The sequence below is a fragment of the Salminus brasiliensis genome, chromosome 18 (assembly GCF_030463535.1).
Source record: "Salminus brasiliensis chromosome 18, fSalBra1.hap2, whole genome shotgun sequence".
Lineage (NCBI taxonomy): Eukaryota > Metazoa > Chordata > Actinopteri > Characiformes > Bryconidae > Salminus > Salminus brasiliensis.
In genome coordinates, this window is record NC_132895.1 from 5,025,547 (window position 1) to 5,048,729 (window position 23,183).

Genomic DNA, 23,183 nt, shown 5'->3' on the forward strand with positions numbered 1-23,183 from the left:
TGGTGTTGCTATGGTGTTGCTAGGGGATGTCTGTGGTGCTGCTAGGTGGTTGCTATGGTGTCCCAGGTGCTTGGTATGATGTTGCAATGTGGTTGAAATCATGTGAATCAGGTGATCTCTATGGTGTTGCTAATTGGTTGCTATGATATCCCAAGTGGTTGATATGATGTTGCTAATTAGTTACATAGATGGTTGTGATTATGTTGTTTACTGGTTGCTAGGTGGTTGCTATGGTATAACAGGTGGTTGATATGATGTTGCTAGTTAGTTGCAAGGTGGGTGCAATGATGTTGCAAGGTGGTTGCTATGGTAACACAGGTGGTTGCATTTGTATTTGCGGCAATTGCTAGAGCGGTTTACATTTTATCATGTGAATCATGTGGTTGCTATTGTGTTGATACTGTCTTGCTATGGCGTTGCTAGGTAATTTCTATGCTGTTGCTAAATGGTTGCTATGATATCCTAAGTAGTTGGTATGATGTTGCTAATTAGTTATTTAGGTAGTTGCGATGATGGTGTTTACTGGTTGCTCCGTGGTTGCTATGGTATCACAGGTGGCTGCATTTGCATTCGTGGCATTAACCAGAGCAGCATACATTTTGAATCATGTGGTTGCTGTGGTGTTGCTAGGCCATCGCTGTGGTGTTGCTGAATGTTTGCCATGGTATCCCAAGTGGTTGGTGTGATATTGATAACCAGTTGCTTGGTGGTTCTTACTGTGTTGTCAGGTGGTTTCTATGGTATCACATGTGGTTGTATTTATGTACATTTATGGCATTAGCCAGAGCAATCGTGCAAATCATTATTTTTGCAATGGTGTTGCTAGGTGATTACTAACTGGTTGCTATGGTATCCCAAGTGGTTGCATGTGCATTTGTGGCAATAGCAAGAGTGGTTTACATTTTAAATCATGTGAATCGTGATTGCTGTTGTGTTGATACTGTTGATGGTGTTGCTAGGTGATTGCTAAGTGGTTGTTATGGTATCCCAAGTGGTTGGTATGAAGTAGCTAATAAGAAGGATGCTAAAATGGGAGCTACACAGCACGGGATGAGTTACACGGCAAAGATCTGACAGAAAATTAGGCTCAGAAAGAAAAAAATGATCTAAATAATAATAATATCAGTCAGACGCTTTGCAGAGCACAGAAATACCTAGATTAGGTTCTGCAGACGTCACTGCAGAGACAATACCAGCAGTAATCCAGGGAAGCCCTGAGATAACTGCCCTCTAATACCCAGCGCTGTTCCTGGGCTGCTGATCCCTGCGCTGGGATGAGTTCCCCTGTGAAAGTAGGCGGTTTGTGATGAAGCTGGTTAAACAGTGTGAGCTCATCCTCTGAACACATGCGACTGGCTTAAGTGCAGCGCTCTGCCAGAATGAGCTCACATTTCCTTTTAATATCAAGCGCTTTGTTTTGAAACAGTGATGTCATGTACAGATGGAGATGATTATATGGGCTGAGGCGTGTGTGTGTGTGTGTGTGTGTGGACCAAACCTCCAAGGATGATGAAATCATGGATATTCTTGTTGTTTTGGTGAAGTTCTCTTATTCCAGTTGTGGATAATTGTGCTTTTTCTTTAAGAAACCAGTCAAACAATCCACCAACACTATGGACAAAAGTATTGGGACACCTTCTCATTCTTCTGAAATCAAGGATATTAAAAAAGAGTGTGTCTTTTTTTGTTGGAGGAACTGTCTCTAATGTCCAGGGAAGAAGGCCTTAATAGATTTTGGAGGAGCACTGCTGTGAGGGTTTGATTGCATTCAGCCACAAGAGCGTTAGTGAGGTCAGGATGTTGGATGATCACCACACCATCTCACCCACAACTCCCCAACTCACCTCAAAAGTACTGGATTCCAGAGAACACAGTTCTTCCACAGCTCAATGCTGGGGGGCTTTACACCCCTCTAGCCCACGCCTGGCATTATTAGGCATGGCGCCAATAGGTTCGTCTTTATCTGCTCCAGAGAGTCCTCTTGTCTTGCTGGCAGTACTTCTCTACAGGGACTAAGCAATCTGTGCATGTGTATTTGCATATCTGTGTCAACGATGGCTGCCACTTCAAGTAGCTTACTGCCTTCAATAAAAGGGGTGTCCACAAACATTTGGACGTAGAGTGGACTGGGCATTATGACTGATGTACTAGACAGTATGAAGTGAAGGTGTCCCTCTAGCCTGGCATTGGGCATGATACCAATAAGCTTATGTTTATGTTTAAGCTGTGTGTGCATTTGCACATCTATGTCAGCAATAGGTGCAAATGAAAGTAGCTGAATGTGTTCATTAAAAGTGTCCACAAACATTTGGGCACATGGTGTAGCACACATATAGCTCTAACACTTAGCCTTGACATATGTGGCGTGTCACACCTGCCATTTCCTGTCACACTACTGACACCAACAGCACCCCTATACGCTGAGCATGGACAGTGTGTTCCTGTTTAGGTGTGTGTGTGAGCAAGTGTGTGTTCATCCGATTGAGCTGATGAAAGGTAAATGTAGGTCTGTGTTGAGTTTGAGCGGACAGGTGTGTCTCCGCTGTGTGTGACACACACTGGTGCTGCTATTTTTATATTTCTGCCTGTAATTAACTCTATATAACATTAGAATAAACCCAAATAAACATAAAGTCAGTGGTCAGTGAGAGTGTCTACCTGTAATTAACTCTATATAACATTAGAATAAACCCAAATAAACATAAAGTCAGTGGTCAGTGAGAGTGTCTACCTGTAATTAACTCTATATAACATTAGAATAAACCCAAATAAACATAAAGTCAGTGGTCAGTGAGAGTGTCTACCTGTAATTAACTCTATATAACATTAGAATAAACCCAAATAAACATAAAGTCAGTGGTCAGTGAGAGTGTCTACCTGTAATTAACTCTATATAACATTAGAATAAACCCAAATACACTTCAGGTCAGTGGTCAGGGGTCCTAATGTGCTCGGCTCTACACTGTACGCTATACTAGGCTCAAGTGCTGGACATCATCTAAGGCATTTAGTGGACAGGCGAGAGGTCAGTTCCTGTTTTGGCAGAAACAGGATGCAGGAGAGGTTGATTTAGTGGCATCAGAAGTAGGAAGAGGATTTTCCTGTCCTTGAACACACTGACCTTCCTCTCCACTGAGTGAAGCTTTCACTCTCTTCCTTCCTCATCCTCCTCATCCTCCTTCACATTTCCCTCTCTCCTCTCTCTCTCTCTCTCTCGCTCTTCTGTTTCCAATTTGCTCTTTCTCTTTCCCTTTCTCCCACTTATTTTACCTCTCTCCCTCTCCTTCCTTTTCTCTCTCCCTCTTTCTCTTCCCTCTCATCTCTCTCTTCTTTTTACACCTCTCTCTCTCTCTCTCTCTCTCTCTCTCTGTCTCCTCTGTCTTCACCTTGCTCACTCTTTCTCTCCTTCCCTTTCACTTTCTTATGCTACATCTCTCTCTATCTACTGTGTCTTTCTCTCTCTTTCTATATCTCCATCTTTCTCACTCTCTTGCTCACCCTTCTTCTCTCTCTTTCTCTCGCTCTTATTTTTCCTTTTTTCTCTCCCTCTCTGTCTCTCCCCCCCCCCTCTCTCTCTTCTGTTTCCTTTTTTCTCTCCCTCTCTGTGTCTCTCTCCCCATCTCTCTCTCTCTCTCCTTCACGTTCTCTCTATATGTCTCTCCTTTTGTCTGTTTCTCTCTTCATCTTTCTCTCTCCTGTCTTTTTCTACATCTCTACCCCTTCCTCTCTCTCTCTCTCTCTCTCTCTCTCTCTCTCTCTCTCTCTCGTTTCCAATTTGCTCGCTTCTTCTCCTTCCTTTTCTCTCTCTCCCTTTACTCCTCTCCCTCTTTCTCTTCCTTCTCACCTCTCTTCTTTTTCCACCTCCCTCCCTCTCTCCCCCCACTCCCCCCCTTTCTCTCTCTCCCTCAACCCACCCCCCCCCCCCTCGCCCGCCGTCCTTCGGGGCACCGCAGGCTGTTCTCTCGTTTCCATGGTAACAGAGAAAGCATCCCGTCTCGTGCATTCTAATGTGCCTCCTTCTGTCCCTCCTGAAATCCGACCGTCTGCTTTCTCCTGCTGTTTCTGTTTCTGTCTCAGTCTCGGTCTTCCTCTGTCTTTTTTAGCTCCACACTGCAGAACCTCAACTCCTTTATTTACCTTCTGAGAACGTCTGCACTGCTGCAGCCAGCTGGGTTAAAGCTGCTTGATGCCTCCAGATGGCGCTCTGAACACCGTGGTTAAAACAAAGACTAGGAACTAGATTGGGATTAAAATAGCCAATATCCAATCCATCAAAACATGCCTGGATCCACTGGACCGGATCGGGACATCCCTAGTTGCAGTGTTCTGAGTGGAGAGCTCATTAAAGCAGTGCTCCTCCAGAATCTAGTAGAAAGCCTTCCGCCCTGGACAGTAGAGACTGGAGTGGAGTTACTCCAACAAAAAGCAGGAGAAACTCTTCTTAATACCCAGAAGAAACAGTGAATGAGCAGGTGTCCCAATACTTTTGTCCATATAGTGTGTAAACACCTACACAGTGGTTTATGATGACCTTTGTAGCTCATAAAATTAGAAACACTGTCATAATGAATATTGTGTCTGTTCTGTTATTTACATACAGACTGAAGTCCAACAAGTGTGTGTGTGTGTGTGTGTGTGTGTGTGTGTGTGTGTTTGTTTTGAATACCTGCTGCTTTCCACTCCTCCTTCTCCACCCCTACATTCCTGGAGGCTGCTATTCCGAGAGCGTGTTTTCTGTGTGTGTGTGTGTGTGTGTGTGTGTGTGTGTGTGTGTGTGTGTGTGTTGCAATGCCATAGACAAGACTTAGCTTGCCTCTGAGTGTGCACAGTAGTAGCGAGACAAGCTCAGAGAGAGAAAGAAAGGAGAGAGGTGACCCAGACGTCTCTCGTCTCTCTCACACCTCCCTTCAAGCATAATAACAACGAAGTGCTGCAGCAGAGGAACGAAGGAGAGGCAGAGGAAGAGGAAGAGAGGGAGAGATAAAAGGCAAGCAGTAGAGGACTGATATCCAGGACACGTCTTCCTTACTTCTCTCTCGACTCTAGTATCGCCTCTAACGCTGGGAAAACACTATGGAGAAACTGCGAAGGTGATGAGAAAACACTGAAGAGATACTGAGGAGACAGTGTAGATGCTGAAGGATCATGGAGAAGACACTGAGGAGACATTGAAGTCACTGGGAAAACACTGGGAGGACATTGGAGAGATACAGTGAAGATGCTGGGAAAACACTGAGGAGACGGTGAAGACACTGAGGGGACACTGGAAATACACTGAGGAGACAGTGAAGATTCTGAGAAGACACTGAGGAGACACCGTGAAGACAATGAGGGGACACTAAAAATACACTGAGGGGACAATGAAGACAATGAGAAAACACTGATGAGACAGTAAAGATTCTGAGAGAACACTGAGGAGACACATTAAAGACAACGAGGGGACACTAAATATACACGGAGGAGACATTGAAGTCACTGGGAAAACACTGTGAGGACATTGGAGAGACACAGTAAAGATGCTGGGAAAACACTGAGGAGACGGTGAAGACACTGATGGGACACTGGAAATACACTGAGGAGACAGTGAAGATTCTGAGAAGACACTGAGGAGACAGTGAGGACAATGAGGGGACACTAAAAATACACTGAGGGGACAGTGAAGACAATGAGAAAACACTGATGAGACAGTGAAGATTCTGAGAAAACACTGAGGAGACAGTGAAGTTTCTGAGAAAACACTGAGGAGACAGTGAAGACAATGAGGGGACACTAAAAATACACTGAGGGGACAGTGAAGACACTAAGAAAACACTGATGAGACTTTGAGGAGACACAGTGAAGATGCTGAGGAAACTAGAAACAACTGAGGAGACACTGAAGATGCTTAGCACTGCTAATTCTGAGATTACACTGAGAATACATGGAGAAAACACGAAGGACATCATGAGAAGATGCTGAGAAACATCTGTCCAACCTCTGACCATAACCATAAAGGAGAACCCTTGACTGAGGAAACCCTGTGAAATTGTGGGTTCTGGAAATCTGGAATTGTGGCCTGATCTGTAGCCTAGCTGAGCTCCTCCAGCCTGGGCAGAGATGGAGTCGGGCTCAGCCTTCAGCCTCCAGAGAGCTCTGGCCCAGCCTGTGAGGATGTGCATGCTGGACTTTCATCTGTCCATCCTTGATCATCTGGTAGGCAACACCTCTACTTAAACACATTGCTATTATGTCCATTTAGGCAGATTTAAAGATTTATGAGTGTGTTGTGCAGCTCTGGTGTGTGTGAGAACAGTGTGTGTGTGTGTGTGTGTGTGTGTGTGTACGTTTCTGCTGTATGTAGATGTTTGTGAGGGGTTTTGTGTTATATTATAGAATAATATTGAAGCGCAAGGTCCACTATAGACCCAAGCTGTGGTGTTCTTTTAAACTGGACGTCAGTAAATAAGCTGGACTGTCTTCACAAAATGCTTCAGGGTCCTTCTGGTAATGCAGCAGATGTTAAGAAAGCTTCTACAGCTGACAGAAAGCACTAGAGAGGTTTGTTCACCCGCCCTCCGGCTTGTTCTAATGGAGCCGCAAGTTTTTCCATGGCAACAGGTCACAGTGTTCACCAAAGCAACTCCTTGGTGACCCTGGCTCGGCCTGTGTGTGTGAGTGTAAATGTGGGTCTTTCCTACTAAATATAATCTGACCACACACACCACCATTATGTATTACATGGCATTCTGAATAGATGTTCCCCCAGGGAACCTTAATCCAAGTAGGCTGATCCTGCACACAGCGTATACACGTACACTCAGCCCCATCCATAACGTTCCAATAAGCAATGAATGACTCCATATTTCTCCATATTTCCCCCCGGGAGGGCCTATTCTTGGGTACTGCTCACATAAGCAGAACGCTCTCAGTGAGTGAGGGACACAGCAGCATGTACAGCCCCACTTACACATGTCAAAGCACTGGATTCAGCCATTTCTCCCCATTGTATTTAATTCTGCACCATAGAAGAGGTCTGTCAATCAGCCGTGTTCATTTGAATAAAAGAACCACGCCCCGGACAGTTGTCAGATAGGTCCGAAAGGTCAGAGCAGGGTCAAGTCGGCCCATTCTATCAGCTCCACTTTCCATATAGGATATATCCATAATTCCAGTCTGTATCCATCTGTTTATCTACATATTTTGTTATTAGCCTCCTTTACCCTGTTCTTCAATATTCAGGACCCCCCCACAGGACTGACTGACATGGTGTTGGTGAGTGTGTTAGTGTGTGTTGCGCTCTAATACACCAGGCTGGAACCAGGCTATTAATGAAGCATGTGGTAGTATCGTCAGCCACCTTAGCCCTGTTCATACCTGTGTAACAGAATAGAATAGTTATAAATAGTTATAGAATAGTTATAAATAGTTATAGAATAGTTATAAATAGAATAGTTAAATCAACCAAAATCAACAAATAAAATAAAACAGTAAAAAATGTCAATTATATGATCAAATGAACCAATTAAGAGTTAATAAGTATGAGAGAAATTACAAATAATGATAAAATAAAATAAAGTAAATAGGAGTAAAACAAATCTTCACCATTGGTGTCGGACACAGATGGAATTTGGCCTCCGCCATTAAGCCATCCGTGCAGTAAACACACACACACACATACACACTAATGATCAAACACACACAGTGACAGTGAGCATACATGCCCGGAGTGGTGGGCAGCTATTGCTGCAGAGCCCAGGGATCAGGGAGGGTGCAGAGCCTTGCTCAAGGGCCCAACAGTGGCAGCTTGCAGAGTCTGGGTATTGAACCCACAAGCCTGTCATCAGTAGCTCTAACCGCTGAGCCGCCGCTGCCACAATAAAAGCTGAATAAAATAGAAATAGTCAAAAATTAAGAATAAAAGTCAACTTTTAAAGAATCAAATAATAAAATGAAATTAAACAAGATTTTAACAACAACAAAATGATAAGATTTAGATTAAAAGATCAAAAATAGAAAGTAAAGAAAGATTTTAAATAATTTACAATTAAAATAAAAATATTAAGAATTGATATATTTATATATATATATATATATACTTATACAACTTTTTAAATTAAAATTATGATAAAAGTTGACAAAGCATTACAAAGGTTTAAAGTAATTTAACTAAAAAAAACGTAGATTTTGTTAACTAAAAAGACATAAATAAAATAAAATAATAGAAAATAAAAAATAAATAATAGGTTATACAAACATTAAAATGTAAGATTATGAAGACAATGTAGTTTAATGTGAAGTAAGTAATGAAAAACAAATAATAAAATAAATAGTAAGAAAATACAAATAAAAATAACACTACATCTGTATTCTTCAATGCATGCAAAGCTATATTTACTCACAGTGGACTGCAGGTGTCAATCAAACACCACTGTCCTTGTTCGCGTGTCTCAGAGATTGTTTAAGAAGGGATCCGCCCACACAGCCGCCTGTTTGTGTCTATTAGAGCCGGTATCACCTCTCTGTCCTCACTTACTCATGAGCTCAGTGTTTCGTATGGCTCGGGCAGCGTGTTGTGCTCACTGCTGACTCACTGCTGACTCTTCTCTCAGTGATGTCCGAGTTGTTGCTGCTGCTTCTTCAGCTTTTACATCAGGATGTTGTGCTAGAACATGTGTACACTGGTCAGTGTTGTGGCATCGGAGCTGGCCTACAGGTCGATACACTGCTAGTGTGACTCAGTGGTACTCAGTGGCGTGAGGTGCTTGTATTGGCTCCAGTTGTAAAGCGTTTCAGCAGTAAGCAGACTCAGCACTCTCTATCTGAGAGGGTTGCCAGATTGGCCTTCTTTAATTTTTCTTCTGGGAAATTTCAGGGCAATTAGGGTAAATGCGTCTGTCCACTCCGAGGCTGCTGCTTGAGCTGCCTGTCTGGCAACGACCAAGACACCTTTTTTCCTTGATATGCCCCTCCCTCTGCTCTCAAACCAATCAGACGTGATTAAAGTAGACATTCCAGACTTAAACGGTATTTGCATACAGTTCGGGTTTCACCATGTTGAAATTACAGCACTATTTTGTTCCACACAGCCCCCCCTCATTTCAGTACACTGCAATGGTCCTGATTGGCCATTAAAACAGTCGTGGTCAGTATGAAGAGTATCTGCTCTGGTGCTGCTTTGCCGGGCCTCTATTGCAGCCATCTTCAGCTCCACTTCCCATACAGAAGCAGCTAGACTCCTTTCACCCTGTTCTGTTCTTCAATGGTCAGGACCCCACAGGACTGACCACCACAGAGCAGGTAGTATTATGTGGGTGGCGGGTCAGTCATTCTCAGCACTGCAGTGACTCTGACGGACATGGTGGTGGTGAGTGTGTTAGTAGTGTGTGTTGTGCTGGTGGTACGAGCGGATCAGAGACAGCAGTGCTGCTGGAGTGCTTAAACACTGTGTCTGTCCACTCACTGTCCACTCTCTAGTAGACACTCATCTTACCTAGTTGGTCCAGAAGCTCTCTGATCTGCTGCTGCACAGTCTGTGTTGGTCATCCTCTAGTCCTTCATCAGTGCCCACAGGACGCTACTGGCTGGATATTCCTGGCTGGTGGACTATTCTCAGTCCAGCAGACACGCTCAGGTGTTTAAAAACTCCAGCAGCACTGCCAAGAGCCCTTCGAGCTTCAAGTACGGCTCGGCTCGACCCACCATCCCTCAAAATCCACGGAAGACAAGCGTCCAGGCTTTTTTCTGTCCTGGCACCAAAGTAGTGGAACGAGCTGCCCCTAGGTGTCCGAACGGCCGAGTCGCTCACTGTCTTCAAACGCAGACTGAAGACCGACCTCTTCAAAGAGTACTTGGACGAATAGTTCTATGGTCGCCTTATTGTATTGTGTTTAGTAATGTCTAAAGCTTAGAGGTATCTTTTGAATTATTGGTCTATTCTAACTAGCTAAGGCTTTTCTTGGGTAAATATCAAAGCACTTTGTAAGTCGCTCTGGATAAGAGCGTCTGCTAAATGCCGTAAATGTAAATGTAAATGCTGTGTCTGATCCACTCATACCAGCAGCGCAACACACACTACTAACACACTCACCACCACCATGTCAGTCAGTGTCACTGCAGTGCTCAGAATGACTGACACAACGCCCAAACACTACCTGCTCTGTGGTGGTCAGTCCTGCGGGGTCCTGAGCATTAAGGAACAGAGTGAAAGGAGGCTAGTTTGCAGAGAAACAGATGGATACAGTCTGTAACTATAGAACTACACACTGTTGCTATATGGGAAATGGAGCTGATGGAAAACCAGGGGTATGAACTCTGTCCATATATATCATTTTTTTTGTTGATGGTATCTTCAGTGATAAAAATTTCTTCCAAATTCATAATTTCATGATTTAATGCATTAAAAAAACCCAAGTTGACGCATTAAGATCAAGGACACTAAATGCACATTTTCACACACTTGCTTCTTGCTTTTTTGACCGCAAAATGCAAAGTAAACATATCTTATAACAGACTGAAGAAGCTTGTGACACCTGTTTCACAGTTGGAAATATTAATATTATACGTTTGAGATGTTTTCAGTGACTGGATGAGTTTCTAAAATGGAGAAAACCCACGTCAGACTTCGTTCTTTCAGCTTTGGCTTCTTTCTTTCTGTGCGATTGGCCATAAAAGTCCAGCAGACAGGTCCTGTTATGCCAGCTTTGATCGATGCAGACAGAAAAGTGCTTTGAGACGGGAGGGTGGGTGGAGTGGGGAGTGGGGGGATCCGCTGGCCTATTGTTTTGCTAAATTGCAGATGATGAAAGTGCTTTCTCAAAAACAATTAGAGAGGCATTACTAAAGAAACTGCATTGTCAGAACCCAGCCAGTCTGGCCATCACTTTACTTTAGCTGCAGAGGGTGACAGGGGAGAGAGCGAGAGTGCGCGAGAGAGTGAGTGAGAGAGAGAGAGAGTGAGAGAGCATAGGTTTGATTTAAACTACAAAAATGCAGACCACTATTTTTGAACCGGTAATTGCTTTGAGATCCTGCTTCATCTGTTGACCTCCGCACGTCCGATGCCGACCCTCCTGTTAGAATCATGTGTTAGTTATAGATTATCATGGGATATTAACCCTGTGGAGCCTGCGAACTCACAAACTCACTGTGGAGCCAACAAACCAGCAGCTAAAAACATTATTCACACCAGCTTTTAATCAGCTTTCGCCCCTTAATTCACCCTTATTTAGCTGCAATTTTAGGGCCCAAATGTGCTGGTATAGTCATTAGTAGTCCTCGGGGTCTGGGGGGAATTTTCTTGATTTTTACATATCTCCTTAAATTCGCCCTTAAATTCAATGTTTCTCAAGGTTTCTGTTAATATATTCTTGATAAAACAGCAGAGAAATGTGGTTCAGACTGGATCTGTAAACCCCGTACTTTCCATTGCATCGTATTGTGAGATTGTACGTGACTCATATCCAGAGTTACGAGGCTTTGAAGAAGGGTTGAGAAACCTAAACTGGTGGAGTTGTGCGTCCCTCTAGGCTTTGTGCAAAATTGAGACCAGTGGGCACTCAAGGCCTTCAGGGCTTCAGGACTTCAGGTTAAGGGTCAGATTGCCTCTTTATGCAGTGCTCTAGGTCACATGGGGTCTGGTTAATGAGGAAGATGAGTTCTTCTAAGCCTTTTGCTAAAACATGTGGGTGTGATGTTCTACACAAGTGCCTTTAAGGCCGAATTTAAGGAGATATGTAAAAATCTAGAAAATACCCCCAGCCCTCGAGGACTACTAATGACTATACCAGCACATTTGGGCCCTAAAATTGCAGCTAAATAAGGGTAAATTAAGGGCCAAAAGCTGATTTAAAAGCTGGTGTAAATAATGTTTTCAGCTGCTGGTTCATCATTCAGACAATAAACCCAATGCTTATTAATTAACTAAAATAAAATGATTACCCTCCAGTGTGGGTTCAGTAATTATGAGGAATTGTGAGGAACTGTGGTGTGAACCCACATACAGACTCAGACCAGGATTAAAAGAGGTTTTTTAGCTCTGTGTGAGTTAATGGTTCAGCTGGTTTGGGGTGAAAGGCTCCGTTCTGGACAAACTTACCCAGTCTGAATTGTTCAAAGGGTGGTGAATGGACCTAGACGTCACTAAGTTCTTACATTAAATGAAACTGAGTGTCCGAGACGCTGCTTTACTAACACTTACGCTTACAATTTAGGCCTGAAACATGTTTTTAACCAGGTTTTGTAGAGAGACAGAAGCAGCTACAGGGTTCAAACCATGGAGAAAACTAAACACAGACAAACATGGAGATACATGGTGTTCATTGGACAACAGCGATATGGACAACTTCATAGACGGGATTCGTAGATTGAGAAGAGGAGGTACAGTGCCGTGAGGGTCCCGTTGGATGTGTGGAAAACGGGTTGCAAAGCAGATGTGAATGATTGGCTAAAAGGAGTGACTGCATTTGGTCGTGGCCAAAGACCATAGTGTGAAGGAAGTAGATGAATCTGCAGGTGTATAGAAAAAAGCATATGGTCATACAGGTCTACCAGCAGTTGCAACATCTTACTCTATAAGAAATGTGACCATAGACCCCTATATATATATATGCATATTTATATATATATATATATAGAGAGAGAGAGAGAGAGATGTTGGACATATATATGCCAGCTATATTTGTATTGTAGTCATGGTAACGCTGCTTTTCCCCCACATTTCATATCAAACCCCACTCTGAATGTGAATGGGATTTACCTCTATATGTCTATATACCTCTAATACATCCATTCTGCTACTTTAAGCTGCACCCATTGCTGACACAGATGTGCAAACACACACACAGCTTGTCTAGTCCCTGTAGAGTAGGAAGTATTGCGAATAGAATAGGACTCTCAGGAGCAGATCAACATGAACCTATTGGCACCATGCTGCCTAATGCCAGGCGTGGGCTAGAGGGATTTAAAGCCCCCCAGCATTGAGCTGTGGAGCAGTGGAAGAACTGTGTTCTCTGGGAAACAGTAGAGAGAGATACTTCATCTAAATCAGAATAAGCTCTTTATAATAGCCTTAATTTTAGAAGAAATAATGATGAGCAGGTGTCCCAATACATTTCCTCAGCATCATCTAAATTATGCAGAAATTGTGATTTCTAATGTAGTCCAGTCTCGGACTTGGCTTGTTCCTGTCCGTGGAAACCATTAAACCCTTAGACTGTAAAATGTTCAAAACTAAGTTGTCTGTACCCTGTGAGTACCCTGTACTCTCCCTCTCTTCTGCGATGGACGATTATTTGATGTTCTTCATGGTGTTTCACTCTTTTGCTTGCTTTGCTTTGTGGCGTCCGTGCAGGAATGCGGGCGCTGTGGTTAATAAAGACTCAGATTTCTGCAAGGTAGGCACTTTCAGGCTGAGTGAGGGTGTCTGCTCCTTGAATAGCTCCCCTAGTGGCTAACATGCGGTCTGAGCTATAAACAAATACGCTGGAGGAGAGCTGACACCGGCCTCCAGCAGCATATCCTGAAGCAAAGACTGGTGGATATACAGGCTGATGATGGGTTTCAGTGTTTCTGATCTCTGCCAATCATCAAATCATTGATCAGAAGATCAATTAAACACCCCAGTTTTGATTCTTCAGGCTCTAAAGGGTTAAGAAACACATTTGCTACACTATATGTCCAAATGTTTGTGGACACCCCTTCTAACGAATGCATTCAGCGACTTTTAGTTGCACCCATTGCTGACACAGATGTGCAAATCCACAAACACACACACACACATCTTGTCTAGGCCCTGCATAGAAGTATTGCCAATAGAATAGGACTCTCTGAAGCAGATAAACATCAGCCTATCTGCACCGTGCGTAACGCCACGTGTAGGATGAGTTATGGAATTGGGGATGAGGTGAGGTGGTGATCATGCAACTTCCTGACCTCACTAGCGCTCTTGTTGCTGAATGCAATCAAATCCTTACAGCTATTCTTCTCCAAAATCTAGTAGAAAGCCTTCTTCCCTGGACAGTAGAGACAGTTACTCTAACAAAAGCAGGATCAACTCCTTTTTAAAACCCTTAATTTCAAAAGGAAGAGTGAATAATGAGCAGGTGTCCGAATACTTTTGTCTGTGTAGTGTAGCTCCAGTGCACATTTGGGGTAAGAAGTGAATTGTGTAGTATTCATTTAGTTTGGCATCGTTTTGTAAGAGACTGACATCATTTGGGTTCTCTGGAACAGATTCTGGCATAAATAAGCCATTGCCTCAGTTAGGGCTTCCTAACTGAGTGCTGTTGTGATTCCTCCAAACATGTGATAGAAGCGCCATTGTGAGAGAGATGTGTTTGTGTACCAACAGCAGAGCTTTCAGGGTAGTGATATCATCTGTATACAGACAGCACTGTTGCTAATCTGGTTCCCTGCCACTCCTCTCCAGCAGCACTGTTTGAAGAGAAGATCAAGGCTGTTGTCTTGTTCGGATAGAAATGGCCTCCTGTGGTGTGCTCTCAGATAACCAGCGGTCGCCTTAGCAACGCATTGGTCATATCTCTAAAAGCCCGTCGTGACGTGGTCAGAGTGTGACTGACCCTTTGACTCTGGCCTCAGTCATATTCCAAATATAAAACACATACAGCGGCCTGAGGTCAGCGGCTATTAGGCCATACACTCAGAGCTGAGCGACTCGGTGAGTCACACATGACATTTGACCCTCTGCGGGTTTGAGTGGACCCTGAATGGATGCAAGTTCAGTGCAGGGCTTTCAAAGCAGAACATATGGGACAGTTTGACTAGCAAACTAGCAAAGGATGCACAATGATGCTAACTTGCTAACTATGCTAGCTGCTTCATTCGGCTAGTTTTCCGTTCACCATTAGCAATGTTAGCGTTACATCTGACCCTATTAAACTGTATGGCCAAATGTTTGTGGACTCCTAATGAATGAAAATGGCCTGCTACTTTAAGTTGTAGAGAAGCACTATTGGCACCATGCTGCCTAATGCTAGGCGTGGGCTAGTAGAGGGGTTTAAAGCCCCCCAGTATTGAGCTGTGGAGCAGTGGAAGAACTGTGTTCTCTGGAAAGATGGATGGTGGTGGAGCTCCATCCAGTACTTTTGGGATGAGTTGGGGAGTTGATCATCCAACGTCTTGACCTCAGTAACGTCTTGACCTCTTGTTGCTGAATGCAATCAAATCCTCACAGCAATGTGCCTCTAAAGTCTATTAGAAAGCCTTTTCTGGACTATATGGATCCATATAGTTTATAAGGTTATGATAGTGAGGAATAGTGTTAGCAACTGTGGGCTCACAACAGATCAGGGGGTGATGCTAGCTTGTTTAGTTAGGAAGTCAATAAAACCCCTATCCCCAAATCTACTCAGAACTGAGCAACTACACATGTGACCTCTAACCCTGTTGGTCAGAGTGGACGCTGAATGAACACAAGTTCAGTATGGACCAAAGGACAGGCCTTTCAAAACAGAAGATAAGGGATAGATTGATTAAAATGCTAACAGTATATATAGCAAGTGCTAGCTTTCAAATCCTGCTAGTTTCTGTTCGCCATTAGCAACATTAGCATTAGCATGGCTGTGACCCTGTAAAACTGTAGGGTTATTAGATATTGACTACAAATTAAATCAAATTTGAGGTTTTGATGGTTTTGATGGTGAGAAATAGTGTTAGCAACGGTGGGCTCACAACAAACCCCCCGCTGTTTTCTGGGTAATTTGCATTTGGTAAAAGGTCAGAACTAAGCAACTACACATGTGACCTCTGACCCAGTGCAACAGTGCAGGGCTGTCACAACAGTGGATAAGCAATGTGTGCGTCCCAATTGCCCAGACAACATGCTCAAGTGGAGCTCACATGGTTAGAACGTGGGCTAGGTGGGTTTCAGGTGGGTTCCAGGTGGGCATGGGGTCTGAGTGGGTTTGTGCATGTGCCTCAGTTGGGCTAGCCTGTTTAGACCCTCTGTGCAGTGTACAACTCAGATGGGGCCCATGTTTAACCCCTCCTGCTTCCACCACTGACCCTGTTGGGACCCTTGTGGGCATCCTTATGTGGGGTCAACATGGAACCCATAGACAAATCATTTTGGGTGTACCCATACAGGCCCCATGTCTGGGTGTGTACTAATTACTAATACTAACTACACTGACTATATGGACAGAAGTATTGGGACACCTGCTTATTCAGCGAAATCGAGGATATTAAAAGGAGTGTATAATGCTTTTGTTGGAGGAACTGTCTCTAATGTCCAGGGAAGAAGGCTTCCTACTAGATTTTGGAGGAGCACTGCTGTGAGGGTTTGATTGCATTCAGCCACAAGAGCGTTAGTGAGGTCAGGATGTTGGATGATCACCACACCATCTCACCCACAACTCCCCAACTCACCTCAAAAGTACTGGATTCCAGAGAACACAGTTCTTCCACAGCTCAATGCTGGGGGGCTTTACACCCCTCTAGCCCACGCCTGGCATTATTAGGCATGGCGCCAATAGGTTCGTCTTTATCTGCTCCAGAGAGTCCTCTTGTCTTGCTGGCAGTACTTCTCTACAGGGACTAAGCAATCTGTGCATGTGTATTTGCATATCTGTGTCAACGATGGCTGGCACTTAAAGTAGCTTACTGCCTTCAATAAAAGGGGTGTCCACAAACATTTGGGCGTAGAGTGGACTGGGCATTATGACTGATGTACTAGACAGTATGAAGTGAAGGTGTCTTTGTTTCTCTGCGTCCGTAAACCCTGTTTATCACCCTTATCTTGATAACGCTACGTCCGTTCCTGCTGGGTTTGTGATAATTGAATTGGAGGCCTTGATTATTCATTGGAAACCCCCAGCCCCTCCCCACCTGGTGCCTGGCACTGAGGGAACGGGATTGCTGTAGGAAAACAGGGTTTTCCTTAGAAATATTACCAGGACATCCGTTCCTCAGGATTTAAATACACTACAGTTTCTTGGAACTGGGCAAGAGATAAGGGGAAGACTTAAAGGGTTGGAGATGGGTCAGTGAATGTGTGTGTGTGTGTGTGTGTGTGAGCGGTAAATCAGCTCTTGGCTTGCTCAGAGGGTGGCAATGCAAACAACACTTTCGATTTACGAGTATATCCCTCTGTCTCAAAGATGAAGAACTCGAGTAATCAGCCCATCAGCCTCAGGCTTCTTCAGACAATTAGATGCCTGGTAGTTTGGGGGACAGCCAATGAGATGTAACTCAGTATGCAGTACAATATGTACACGATATGGACAAAAGTATTGGGACACCTGCTCCTTCATTGTTTTATTTCTGAAATTAAGGGTGCTTTTGTTGGAGTATATGTCTCTACTGTCCAGGGAAGAAGGCTTTCTACTAGATTATGGGAGGTATTGCTGTGAAGGTTTGATTGCATTCAGCAACAAGAGCTGAAGTTAGTGAGGTCAGGATGTTGGATGATCACCACACCATCTCATCATCCTCCCATCAACTCACTCCCCAACTCATCCCAAAAGTATTGGATGGAGAACCACCATCCATCATCCCAGAGAGCATAGTTCGTCAATGCTGGGGGGCTTTATATCCCTCTAGCCCACGCCTGGTATTAGGCAGCATGGTGGCAATAGGTCCAGAGAGTCCTATTCTATTGTAAGTACTTCTCTAACGAGATGTAAAAAGAGGTCAATTCCAAAACTGCAAAACTGTTACATCACAGTCTTGGCCTTTTTATATATAAACTCCGCCCACTAGAGGAAGCTCTAGTCAGTGCTGGTGAGGCAGTGTTGTTGATATTGGAGAGCGGCTGATCACCTCCAGACTAGATGTACCTCCTTGCAGCTCTGCTTGGCATACAGTGTGTGGCCATCTGTTTAATGCCAGTGATTTAGGTGTGTGTGTGTGTGTGTGTGTGTGTGTTTAAAATAGATAACACAAACAAGGTGGTCTCAGCCTTGACTTCCCAGCATAGGAAGAGAGAGGGGGAGATATTGAGGCAACTAGGAAAATGAGCGAGGGGAGAGACAGAAAGAAGGGGAGAGAGAGCAAGGGAGGAGATGTAAAGAGGGAGAGAGAGTGAAAAAGAATGAGAGAGAGAGGAATAGATTGGGAGAGAGAGAGAGAGAGAGAGAGAGAGAGAGAGAGAGAGAGGAAAAGAATGAGAGAGAGAGGAATAGATTGGGAGAGAGAGAGAGAGAGAGAGAGAGAGGGAGGAAAAGGGGAAAAGACAGAGGGGAGAGATAATGAGAGAAAGGGGGTGGGAGAAAGGGAGAAAGGGGACGAGATGGAAAGAGAGGTTCACGAGAAGTGAAAAAGATCACGAGAGAGAGAGAGAAAGCTAAAGAGAAAGTGAACGAGAGATAAAGTGAAAGAAAAGAGAGAGAGAGAGAGAAAGAAAGAGAGAGAGAGAGAGAGAAAGAAAGAGAGAGAGAGAGAGAGAGAGAGAAAGCTAAAGAGAAAGTGAAAAGAGAGAGAAAGTGAAAGAAAAGAGAGAGAGAGAGTGGAAAGAAAGGGGAAAGTTGTGAGATGTCCTCAGATGGTCTCTGGGCCGACCTCTGGATGGTGACTGAGGGAAGTGTTTACAGTAAAGCAGCTCTGATTCACTGTAATGATATCAGCCGTTATTTCATTAGCAGTGATGCTCTGCTATGCAGGCAGCCCAGAGGCAGGATAAGAGCTGCCTGCATAATTACATCAGCAGTATATCCATCACTGTGTGTGTGTGTGAGAGAGGGAGAGTGTGTGTGTGTGTGTGTGTGTGTGTGTGTGTGTGTTATGGTCCTTTTTATTTAGTCGAGACTTTTCTTAAAATGATGTTTTATAGTGTTTAATATCTTGACCAATCAGCTCCCAGCTCCTTTACAACACTGCAGTCTAATCACTTCCTGTGTGTGTGTGTGTGTGTGTGTAGTGGTACACACTCTGGACTGGTATCTGTTGTAGTTGCTCTAATGGTGTGTAATAACTGATTTATAGTGGAAGAATGTGCTGTGTGAGTGATTGGGGTTTCTAAAGTGTGTGTGTGTGTGTGTGTGTGTGTGTGTGTGTGTGTTAGCATTAGCATTAGCTTCCACTCGGTTCTGAATGGGTTCTTCAGTGCTGGTTTATAAACAGAGTAAGGTGAGCTATTCTGCGGTTCTCCCGCTGGTAAAACAGAGCGTTTCAGTGAGAGTTTTATAAAGGGTCAGATATTATGGTCTGTTTTCAGGTTCCACTGTAAAATAGCTCCACACTGCAGAACCTCAACTCCTTTATTTACCTTCTTAAAACGTCCGCCGGATGGGGTTAATGTCCATTAGTGGCGCATTGAGGACACCATGAACACCGTGGTTAAAACAAAGACTCAGAACTGAACTAAGATTAAAATAGCCCATACCTGATCCATTCAAATTTGCCCGGATCTGCCCCGATCCCGATCCACTAGATCGAATTTGGGCAATGACTGGTGGGTTTGGAGCCTACCTGGAATCATTGGGTGCGAAGCAGGAAAACTCACTGGATAGGGTGCTAGTACAGCACAGAGCACCACACACACCCACCCACTCACTCACACCTAGGGGCCCTTTAGCATAGGCAGTTAACCTACCATGTGTGTGTCTGGGAGGTGGAAGGAAACCGGAGTACCCAGATGAAACCCATGTGGTGTTCTCCTTCTTCTCCTTCTCCATCTTATTATTGTTATTATATGTAGTGTGCAGCTCCAGGGGTCTGAGGTGCTGTAGTTTCTTCCATGGTAGGTGAACTGGCAATGCTAAATTACCCCTAGATGTAAATGTCAGAGTGAATAGGGGTGTGTGGTACCCCATAATGGACTGTCACCCCATCCAGGCCCATCCAGTATTCCTGGCTTGCACCCAATGATTCCGGGTAGGCTCCAGACCCACCACGACCCAGAAGCGGATGAGAAGGGGGATTAATTATGATTATTATGATGATGTAATGACAGGGCTAAGTGCTGAGATGTGGTAAATGAGAGAACAGGCTGAACTCTGCTGTGCTGCCACTCTGGGACCGGAGTCTGGACTGCTGGATTAAATAACAGTGTCCAGCTTTTTAATAAAGTTACTGACCTGCTGAGTCATACTGCTGTCTGAGTGAGTCAGCAAATCAGACATAATGACCACAGCATTACAGTGCGTTCTAAATGCCTTCGATTTATACACTATATGTCTAAATGTTTGTGGACACCCCTTATACTGAATGCATTTAGCTACTTTTAAGTTGCAATTCTTGCTGACACAGATGTGCAAATCCACACACACACACAGCTTGTCTGGTCCGGGTAGAGAAGTTTAGCCAATAGAATAGGACATGAACCTGTTGGCACTATGCCTAATGCCCTTCTAGGCATGGGCTAAAGGGTATAAAGCCCACCCCCACACACACACACACACACAGAATTGAGCTGTGGAGCAGTGCAACTGCGGTGATGGATGGTGCTCCATGCAGTACTTCTGGGATGCGTTTGGGAGTTGAGGATGAGGTGGGGTGGTGATCAACCTTTCATCCTGACCTTGTGTTGCTAAATGCAATCAAATCCTCACAGCAGTGCTCCTCCAACATCTGGTAGAAAGCTTGCTTTCCTGGACAGTATAGACAGTTACTCCAACAAAAGCAGGATCAGCTCTTTTTAATACCCTTGAAGACACAGTGAATGAGCGGGTGTCCCAATACTTTTGTCCAAATATTGAATCAAGTTCAATAAAAAGAAATGTGCTAGGAGCAGTAGGTGGTCATTTAGGCGACTAATGGCGCTTTTCTGAGACGCCTGTGCCAGCCAGCATCGCTTAAGGGTGATGGGGGAGAGAGCGCCACCTACCCACCTGGAGAGAGCTCAGCCAATTGTGCTCTCTCAGACTCCGGCTGCTGATGGCAAAGCGCCATGGCTCGCGGCATTAGACTCTGGGACGCTGAGTCTTCCGGATCTGATTTCCAGTGAAAGTTGCTCTATTGGAGATAGGAGGGTTTTTTTTTAACGCTGCCTTTCTATTGAGCCTGTTTACTTCACTTTGCTTTGCTTCACTCAGCGTATTAAAATAATGATGAAAGCCGTTACATCACATCTCACCACACGGAGCACTTTTTTAGGATGAACCTATGAACTGTTGTTTTACAATGTGGGCCCCCTGATGTACTGGACTGTGGGGGTGTCATTAGTCAGATTGGGCCTTATGTAACAGCTCAGAGTGTGTGTGTGTGTGTGTGTGTGTGTGTGTGTGTGGAGGTTATTAAAGCTCCTCAGTCTAAGCCACACACAGGCCTGCCTTTGATAATGCAGGAGAGAAGAGGAAGAGTGTAGCGAGGCGATCCAAACAAACACACTTTTCAATGCTGTAGATGGAGCTGCTTTCGTCTGTTTGCAGCTTTTAACCTTTTAACCTTTGACTAACACACTCTCACACACTCTCACACACTCTTACACACACTCACACACACACTCACAAGCTCATACACTCTCACACAAGCTCTTATCAGAACCTGCATATTTAGATACTTGGATATTCCTTCTTTCAATAGTCCAGTTTTGAAATGTGCATATTTGCTTACATTGCACTTTTTGTGACCACGCACACACACACACACACACACACACACACACACACACACACACACACACACACACACACAGTCCCGAAAACCCAAATAAGCTGAAGTGGAATGTTTCTCTGAGTAAAAAAGTACATGAATAACTGAAACCATGCTTGTATATATTCAGCAAATTCATATGAGAATTGCTTTCACAATTATGGAGGGCTCCACACACACACACACACACACACACACACACACATACAAACACACACACACTGCTCTTCCTCCTGGCTGGACTCCTCTCCCCTCCCCCCGTTGCATTCCTCCGCTCCCCGAGTGTGTTTTCAGTGCTGGCTCTTACTGGCAGTGGCTCGGCCTCCTCAGCCTACGCATAACACACACCAGATGTGCAAAGTAGAGCAGCCAAAAGCGTCCAGAGGAGGCGTGCGGGGGAGCGAGATGACTTTCACTTTAGCATGAGCTCAACAAAGCCTTTTGTTCATTTACCAAAAGTGTCTCTCTGTTCTTTTGTCCTCTGCGCACTTAAACCTGCAGTCGAGTCCGTGCTGTCAGTGTCACTCAAAAACCGCCAAAACTGCAACTTTACAGGAGCTGGAAAAAGCCTTCGGAGCTTTTAATGGACGTCAGTGCAGCAAGATTTGATTCCCAGTCATTTAGGAGTGGTTGGTTTGTGGAATAGAGGCATGGATGAAAGGATAGATAGATAGATGATGGGATGGATGGATGCATGGATGGATGGATGGACGGACGGACGGATGGTGGGATTGATGTGAGGATTAATGGATGGATGCATGGGTAAAGAACAACTGCCAGCTTCACATTGTGTCAAAAAGTTGGTTGGTTGGTGGGATGGATGGATGGATGCGTGCATCAATAGATGAATAGATGGTTGCATGGATGGATGGATACAAGGTGTTTCTAATAAAGTGGCCAGTGTGTGGAAGCACAAAATATGGGATTCTTATAAAGTGACCAGTGAGTAAATGCACAATGTAGGGTTTCTAATAAAGTGGCCAGTGTGTGGAAGCAAAGTTTAGGTGTTTCTAATAAAGTGGCCCGTGTGTGGAAGCACAAGGTAGGGATTCTAATAAAGTGGCCAGTGCGTGGAAGCAAAGTTTAGGTGTTTCTAATAAAGTGACCAGTGTGTGGAAGCACAAACTAGGTGTTTCTAATAAAGTGGCCAGTGTGTGTAAGCACAAGGTAGGGATTCTAATAAAGTGACCAGTGTGTGGAAGCACAAACTAGGTGTTTCTAATAAAGTGACCAGTGTGTGTAGGCACAAGGTAGGTGTTTCTAATAAAGTGGCCTGTGTGTGTAAGCACAAGGTAGGTGTTTCTAATAAAGTGACCAGTGTGTGGAAGCACAAAGTAAGTGTTTCTAATAAAATGGCCAGTCTGTGAAAGCACAAAGCACAAGATAGGTGTTTCTAATAAAGTGGCCAGTGAGTGGAAGCAAAGTTGAGGTGTTTCTAATAAAGTGGCCAGTGATTGGAAGCAAAGTTGAGGTGTTTCTAATAAAGTGGCCAGTGAGTGGAGGTAGGTGAGATGCTGATCAACACTAAAGGGGGAGCTCATGTGCTCATGCTGTTTTGCTTTGCTGTCTCAGTGGTCCTGGAAGTGCGTGAGCTTGGTGTTTTGGGGGGGTGTGGATGTAGCAGGGTGTGAGTCACGTTCCTGTGAGAAGAGCTGGGT

At 44.3% G+C, this 23,183-nt stretch overlaps 1 protein-coding gene across 1 annotated transcript in view; it reads left to right on the plus strand.

The window, feature by feature from the left end:
• Nucleotides 1–23,183, plus strand: part of LOC140539943 (ral guanine nucleotide dissociation stimulator-like) — a 93,402-nt gene that overhangs the window by 16,998 nt on the left and 53,221 nt on the right. The gene's annotated exons all lie outside the window — the stretch shown is intronic.